This window comes from Petromyzon marinus, chromosome 13 (assembly GCF_048934315.1).
Source record: "Petromyzon marinus isolate PM22_M1 ecotype Great Lakes invasive population chromosome 13, UKy_Petmar_22M1.pri1.0, whole genome shotgun sequence".
Lineage (NCBI taxonomy): Eukaryota > Metazoa > Chordata > Hyperoartia > Petromyzontiformes > Petromyzontidae > Petromyzon > Petromyzon marinus.
In genome coordinates, this window is record NC_133679.1 from 6504989 (window position 1) to 6513759 (window position 8771).

Sequence of the window (8771 nt, forward strand, 5' to 3'; positions counted from 1 at the left end):
CGGTGGTTTTCACTTTTACACATTGACCAGAATCTGCCGCTCCGGCCTTGCCACGGACGGGATTACGGAGCTCGCTCAGGCCATTGTAATTCTCAGCTCTTTGGGGTTGACGGCAATGGCTCCAGGGTCAAGGGTAAGGCACCTTCTGCCAAATGAAATCGCTCCACTTCATTGTCCCCTGACATTAAATAATTGCTTTAGTTTTTGAATCGATCCACACACTTATCCCTTTACAAATTACATCTGTGTCCTAGGCCATGTCTCCAGGCCTGCTGGTATCAGCACACACGTGCGGCGTATAATGCCACTTGGCAAAAGGCACACGTTTGCAGGGATAACGTCCCTTCAGCAGAACAATGGAGCAAAGAACGTCACCTTGGATCAACCTTATTATCTGGCTCGAGTGCAGCCTTTGAAAATGCTTTCTCATCTACTTAACATTATGGTGTGGTATATATTATATATTTTTTACTCACATTGCTAAAGACAAAAGTGATTTGAACTCAGCTGTGCTTATCCTTCAGCAGCAAATGGAAACGAAATGTTGCCTGGCACATTAAACTGCATTGGGTTTACGATGGGGTTTTTTTTTTACATGAGTATTATAAGGTGCATATTAGCAGCTTCAAGGGACTTCATTGTTATATTTTTTTAAACGCTGCAATTTCACGGGAGGCACATGATCCAAAACATTGAGCAATGTTGTCTTCTAATTCATACTAAAATAGGAAATGGTATTTGATTTTTAGAAATTCTCTTTGCACTGGCCTGGCTCTTTTTTCAAGGGAAGCTAACTGTTAATGGTACGTCTAATGAGCCCAATGACCTGAGACTTGACCTGGGAATGCCTAAATGAAATGGCAATATTAGAAAATGTTTTCACCGTGGCACAGTGTCTTAACCTTATATTATATTCATTGCTATCTCTCGCAATATTTTGCACACGCCCGATCAGCAAATGGTGCATGAAATTAAACAGGGCCGTTTGTAATTTGACCTGGGTTGGGCAATGTTCTACTTGCTGATCTATCAAAAATCCCATTATTACCCACCATGTGAGGAATATGGAATAGCTACAGTATTGGCTCACTATCCTTGGTCCGATAGGGTTCTTGAACAATAATATTAACAATAAAACTGATTTGTAATTGATTTTAAAATTGCATCTTAATCATCAGCAGCAGCCATAATCGATATATATATATATTATTGGTGAGATGTTAACTTCCTTGCCTGGTCTACAGGAGGTTGTGGGTTCGATCCCAACCCTGATGCCTGTATATTTGAAGTTTCCACGTTCTCTCCGTGGTCGCGTGTATTTTTCTCCGGAGCCTTTGGGTTTTCCTTCCACATTTACAATGAACATGCGTTTACAGTATTTGGCTGCTATAAATATCCACATGATGTTAACCCACTTCATTGGGCTATCATTTGTGGCCAGATCACTTCTGAAAAAGAGCCGTATAGCTCAGTTGGCCTTATCTGGTATCATTTTTTTAAAGTGAAGAGTTTAACAGGTAACGAAAGTCTCCGTAAGCTCACACAGTCCCGAATTGTCTCATTGCTCCATCTCTGCTGTGGTCTTCCTCTCTGGTGTGTTCACTCCTTTGGCTGCTGTTCCCTCACCAGTCTCGCCCATTGTCTGTAATCCCTTCTTGGGAAGTGTGACCCCCATTTACTTTACTTAATAGTCAATGCGATGTATCTCACTTGGGTTTGTTGCCTAATCTATTTGTTTATCTTTTTCTCATTTTAATTGCCAACGTGCATCTCAGGCTACTTATTTGCATACCTTTCAGCATTTGTTCCATTTTCTTGGTCATCGGTGGTGTTTCTCAATCGATTTTTCATAGCAGGTGATATGCATTGATTGAAAACTTTCTTCTTTACACACATTAGTTATGGTCGTTCGTGCGTTTCTCAATCCGCTTGTCCTGGTGAGGGTCGCGGCTGCAGCGTGTTGAGAAGGGTGGTCCACACCTCCCTATCCCTGGCGACAGACTTCAGCACTACTACACTATACACTACCATACACTACCACACTACTACACTATACACGACTAAACACTACCATACTACTGCACACTACTATACACTAATATACTACTATACACTACACTACTATACACTACACTACTATACATTACTATATTATACATTACTATATATACTACACTGCTTTATACTACTATACCATACACTACACTGCTATATACTACTATACTATACACTACTATACTATACACTACTATACTATACACTACTACACTACTATACACTACACTACTATACACAGACTCTAACTCTTCCTTGGGAATTTCCAGGCGTTCCCAGGACAGCCGAGCGACTTAGTCCCGCCAGCAGCGTGTCCTGGGCCGGCCTTGGGGTCTTCACCCAGTGGGACGTGCTGCCCGGTAGAGTTCCAGGGGGAGTCTACTGTGTGACGTCCTTACCAGTTACCAGAACCACCTCAACTGGCACCTCTCAATGAGGAGGAGCAGTGGCTCATCGGTGAGGCTCTCCCAGATTACCGAGCTCCTCACCTGATCACGGAGGGTGAGCTTGGTAACCCTGCAGAGAAACCACGTTTCGGCTCCGTGTACCTGCGATCTCATCCTTTCGGCCATTAAATTTGTAGTGGGTTCACGAGACACGGAGACGGTGTAGTAGAGGCAGCACTGTTTATTTAAGCTTAACAAGGGTTACACTGGAAGGGGTAACGGCCCCTTCACCCGTATACACGCTGAGACACCCCCTAGGCTATCTAGCCTAATTCCTGTGCTCCCAGTTCCTCCAGCTACAGGCGCTAGAGGAGGCTATCTGATCTGGCCCTGGTCTAGCACAGATCACGGCACCCCACCAACCAGACTGACCCTTAAAAGGGCTCCGGCTCTGAGGCTCTGGGGCCGCACCACCGGCTTACCCTGCCAGCCCTTAAAAGGACAGCGGTCTGGGAAGTCCCAGGGTCTATCTAGCCGGCCTTTCTTATTCACTGGTTCTTCCTTCTTGGCCCCAACACACTGCCCCGAGCACTCTGGCTCCCCGCCCTTTATACCCATACACCACTGAGGGCGGAGCTATAGCGGACGTGGTTGTAGCCACCAAAGTGTGGCTGTGTGTTACCTTCCCACACTGTGTGTTACCTTCCCACACTGTGTGTTACCTTCCCACAACACCCCTACATCACCCCCTCCTGTACAGCCCGCAGCCGTCCCGGCTGCAACAATGCCTCATTACAACCAAACGCCCCAATATTTAACCCAACCCACCTATACAAAGATACACTATATACAGCATATACATTCCCCCCCCCCCCCACGCATTCAACCCGAGCCACCCGTCAGCGCAGCAAAAGGAGACGTAACAGGTGAGTAGAACAGTGTGAACAGAACAAGTGCAACCAGAAGGCAACATTACAAAACCGGCGCGTTTTGGCGCGAGTCCGTTTTGCGGGGCCATCGTAGGGGGGGGAATGGGTCGGGCCGGCGGTGGGCGCCGTCCGTTCGGGTGCGCAACCCTCCGGCATCCCGGGAGGACAAACTCCGTCCCCGCCGGGTGGCGCAGGTGGCTGGTAGGCCGTCATTCTCGAGGCACCTGAAGATGGGACAGTTAGTGGCATGTCAGGGGAAGGCGGCGAAGTCGCCGTCCGGGAGTCAGCGGACACATCACATGCTCGGCCTGTGTAATGTGGTGGAGGAACGTGTGGTGCCACAAACGGCTTCAGGCGCGAGGGGTGTACATACTAGCGACGTTTCCCCTACTGAATACGAATACACTGTGGCCGCATGACCTGCACAATCTCCACAGGACCCCTCCATGGCCGCAACAATTTCGCCGAGGTTGCCAACGGTACTTGAGGGCAGTGCAGCCAGGCTCTGTCACCCGGTCTCCAAGCATGTGTGCGTGACTGGCGCGATCGCAACCTCTCGTTAGCCTTCTGTCGGGAATTAAAGTTTTGGGCGGCTGCCTCTAGCACCTCGGTCAACCTCAGGATATTAAATTTGACATGGTCGGCCAATTTCGATTTTTCGTTTGGTTTGGAGACCCGCAGCTGAGTCTCAATAGGTGGATCAACATCGGGACCGTACATTAGAAAGAACGGCGAGAATCCGGTCGTCGCGTGAGGAGCCATTCTGTAGGCAGCCAAAACCCCCAGGATCTGAAGGTCCCAATCGGTCTGGGAGTCACAGACTTGGTGACACACATGGACGTGAGGGTCCTATGAAGGCGTTCCACCATTCCATCCGTTTGCGGGTGATAGGGGGAAGTACGGATTTTTTTAGTACCGAGGAGTGCACACACCTCGTGCAGAAGGACGCCAGAGAAGTTTTTCCCTTGGCCAGTCAGCAGCCGTTCGGGAGCACCTTTGTCGAGGACATAGCCCTGGACAAAGGCCTCGGCGATGGCTGCTGCTGACTGGTTGGCGAGGGGCCAAGCCATAGGCCATCGAGCAAAGTATTCTACGCCAACCAGCAGGTACTTATTAGCCCTAAGGCTCGCAGGGAAGGGCCCCAATATATCGAGTGCGACGAGTTCATTAACTCGAGAGACCGTAATAGATTGTATTGGCGGACAGGCACTCCTCACTGGTGGCTTCCGTTGGGCGCACTGAGTACATGCACCCAGGAGGTCATCCACATGCTTTGCCATGCCCGGCCAGAAGAAATCCAGCTGGAGCATGGCAAGGGTCTTGTGGGTCCCTAGGTGCAACAGTCGCTCGTGAGCAGCCCACACGGCCTTACCCCGCAGAGCAGAAGGCACCACCAGCCTGCGACAGCGGGCCTTCCCATCCCAATGCATAAGGAGCCCTGGTGAATCAACCCCCGTCACCCCCCTCATGGAACCCCCTGCGCGACAGCGCGACGCGAGGAGGGACGCGTCCTCCATCTGGAGGCGCCCCCATTCCGTAACAGACAATCCCAGCAAGGAGTCTCCTCCTCCCTGCTCGATAGGACCCGCAGACAAAGGGTCCTCGGTGGCGGCAGCAAGAATCAGAACATTTAAAGCAGGGTTGTCATCTGGCAGCTTACAACGCCCCGATCCTATGAGACAAGCGCAATCTGAGGCGGGTGGCAGGCGAGACAGCGCGTCCGCATTAGTGTGTCGAACACCCTTCCGATATGTGGTTGTGAAATCATAGTCCTGAAGGACCTCGAGCCATCGAGACAATTGGCCCGAAGGCTGTTCCACCCGCAAGGCATATTGCAATGATGCATGGTCTGTATGGACGGTAAAGTGCCGGCCATACAGATATGGCCAATATTGTATAAAAAATACAATAGCTAACAGCTCCCGACGGGTGACACAGTATCTCTGCTCTGCCAGAGACAAGCCCCTACTGCTGTAAGCCACAACGCGCTCCACACCACCGACAACCTGCGAGAGCACACCCCCAATACCCGTATTGCTGGTGTCTGTATCGAGCAGGAAGGGTTTGGAAAAATCGGGGTAGCTCAATGGTGGGGCCCCTACGAGAGCGTCGCGAAGGGAACGGAAAGCGATCTCCTCGACCTGGCCCCAGTGAAATTTCACTCCCTTTTGCCGTCAGGGTATGTAAAGGTTTAGCAATGGTCGCGAAGTCCGCAATGAACCGCCGGTAATAAGATGCGAACCCAATGAAACTCCTGACCTCAGCCACCGAGGTGGGGGTCGGCCAGGAGCTGACACACTGCGTTTTTGCGGGATCGGTGGATATGCCTGATCGGCTGACGATGTGCCCTAAATACCGCACGGATTCTTGGAGCAAGTGGTACTTCTGTGTTTTGAATTTTAAATTTGCAGTGCGCATTTTGAGGAACACGGCGCGCAATCTCAAAAGGTGTTCGTCAAATGTTTTGCTAAATACAATTACATCGTCCAGATAGATCAGACAAACGTCCCATTGTAAGCCAGCCAAAACCAGTTCCATAAGGCGCTGAAATGTCGCCGGAGCGGAGTGTAATCCCATAGGCAACCGGTTAAATTGAAATAGGCCGTGTGGTGTATGGAATGCAGTTTTTGGTCTGGACTCGTCATCCAATGGAAGTTGCCAGAAACCTGACAACAAGTCTAATGTAGAGAAAATCGCGCCCCTGCTAGAGCATGCAGAGATTCGTCCATTCGGGGGAGTAGATATGCATTGGCCACCGAGATTTTATTTAGGCGATGAAAATCCACACAAAATCTCAAAGACCCATCGTGTTTTTTCACAAGCACTATGGGTGCCCCCCACGGACTGGTGGAAGGAGATATAATTTCCGCAGCCAACATGTCGTCCACAGCCGTTTTAACATGATCCTTTTTGACACGACTCAACCGAAAAGGATTCTGACATACCAGGGCATTTGCACCCGTGTCGATGTGGTGTCACAGCAAATTTGTGCACCCAATATCATATTTGTGCTTGCTAAAGACGTCAGAGAATTCCATTAAAAGGTTCCGTAATCCGGCACGCTGGGAGCTGGATAGATCGTTCGTTTCTGAACACAGTGCATCCATCCAACTATCGTCCTCAATGGAACGTGGCCAAGTTGGAGGGTCGGACCCCACATGTCACATAACCATTTCTTCTACGGGTACCGGCGTCGCGTGTGCAAGCACGGTCCCCTGGAGAACCACAGCCGTCTGTTCCCCGACATTAAGGACCATGATGAACGGGTCATCGCTCCCCTTCACAATCGTTTGAGCGGTCACCAAATCCAGCCCGTTTTCCCCAGCGTTGGAGGGCCCTAACAGAATGCCGTGGTCCGAAACACCCGGTGCGAAAGGTCGACGCAACCGAAGAGGTACGAGCATTTGCGCACCCAGTGGCACATGCACAGTACAAGTGACGAATGCCTGTATCATCGCACAGGCCATCCTTGAGGTGACGGGGGAGGGCAGGAACGTTATACGTCGGCCCGAAGGGAGCTCAATGCATCCCTGGTCAATCAATATTTTAATCGTCATTTTGGCCAAAAAGTCTGTCCCCAACAAGCACGGAACCGCCAGCAAGGATGAGACTAACATTGGCCCATATAATTTGATATCTCCAATGCAAATTTGTGCTCGGATTTGGGCTATGATACCCAACGAACCCCCGTTTGCTGCGTAACACGGAACGTCAACTTGCAGCAAGGGGCGGCTCTGAATGGGGAGGATATTATAGATCAAATCCGACACAATTTCGATTTAAAGCTTTCCTGACTGCAAGGATTCATCTTCTTTGGTTCTTTCAGCTTATTGAAGAATATATTGAGTACATTCATTATATTGATGTAATTTAGACTTAGTTTTTTCACATTGGTTTACTGTATGATCATTGGGTAGTTGCAGCCCTTTTGGCGTCCATGTACTAGGTGCCTCTGTTGATGTGTAAACTTTGACTTTAACATAGCTATTTCTGTGACCAGTCACAAGCTAATCCCTCAGCTATTTCAATGCTAAATTCTCCTGTTTGATATGTAAACTCCTTTGTCAAGGTGCCTCACTTCCCTCACCCAGCTTAAAAGACGCTACAAATCTTAGCAGCGTTCATTGAAGCTCTGTCGTCCTGACAGTTTTGTTCCTTCACCTGAAGAAGGCTACTTGTGTTGTGACCGAAACGTCGTGGGAATTTTATTGTCTTATTTTATTTTATTCTTTTATTCTCATCCGACACAATTGTTGCTGATGCCCCCGTATCGACAAGGACACACACCTCAACTCCATCGATACGACCCGCAACAACGGACGAACCCGCCGACGCAGCAACAACTCGGTGAGCCAATTCAGACCACTGACCCGGCCTGAGCGCCCTCTCGACCCCGCCGCAACCCGATGAACCGGCGGCCGTACCATGAGATCCGTACATCGAAGCGTGTGAGGTAGTGACAGGTGCGTGCACAGGCCGAGCATGTGGGGTGCTGCGACTTGCCGGAATTTGATGCGAAGGCTTGAAGGCTGGAGCGCCGTCCGGCCGGGGTCCTGGCGGTCGCTGTCGCGGCGCCCGGCATCCCGAAGCCACGTGGCCCTTGAGGCCACAGTTGTAGCAGGTGACGAGTGCACCCACCGTCTTGGGTTGCTCCTGGTAGCTCGATGTCGTCCGAGCCGGCCTCCCTCCGGATCTCCACTCAGCAGGGCGACCCGCAGCGAAGATCTCCTCGGACGAGGGGATGGTTGACATCCCAGCGCACACCGCAGCTGCTCCGTTGGAGACGAGAGGTGGTCGGCGTTGTGACAGCAGATGCGCGTGTATGTTCCTTGATGCCCGCAAGGAACACATGTCCGCTTCGTCTGCTGCAATGACAACGATCTGTAGTTCCTGAGCCAGTGCCAGAAGTTTTTCTGTGACCATCGCGTCCATCCCCTCGCAGTCCATGCGCGGGAAAGTCGCTTTTGCAAGGGCCAGGAGAGCCATGCGGGACGCAAGCGGCGACTCTTTCTGGCCCCTGCGCCACTCGTGGAACAGTTGGCGACAGTCCGATGGCGGCCCGTAGACAGTGGCGAGGACTCAGAGCGCCGACTGCAATGTAGCGCGCGCCGACTTGGGAACCGTGATGAGGGTGGCGAGAGCATCATCGTCCAACGTGGCCAGCAAGGCACGCAGCGCCTCGTTGTCCGTCCACCCAGACATCTCTTGATGAGCGAGGAAGTGACGTTCAAAGGCCCCCCAGTCGCCCCTTCTGACACAAATTCTTTCAACACAGGCAAGCGCTGTTGGAACGATGGCTCCGTTTCCAACAGCGGCTGCGCGTTGTTCCTGCCGTTTTCATCATCGCTGGAGGGGATGGCGGTCCCCATCGGCGGTCGCACAGTTGATGATGTTGCGCCTG

General features: G+C 51.0%; 1 pseudogene; it reads right to left on the reverse strand.

Annotated features, from left to right (window-relative positions):
• Positions 1–5335: 5335 nt before the first annotated feature.
• LOC116942135 (uncharacterized) lies at positions 5336–8356 on the reverse strand (annotated as a pseudogene).
• Between the last annotated feature and the right edge of the window lie 415 nt (positions 8357–8771).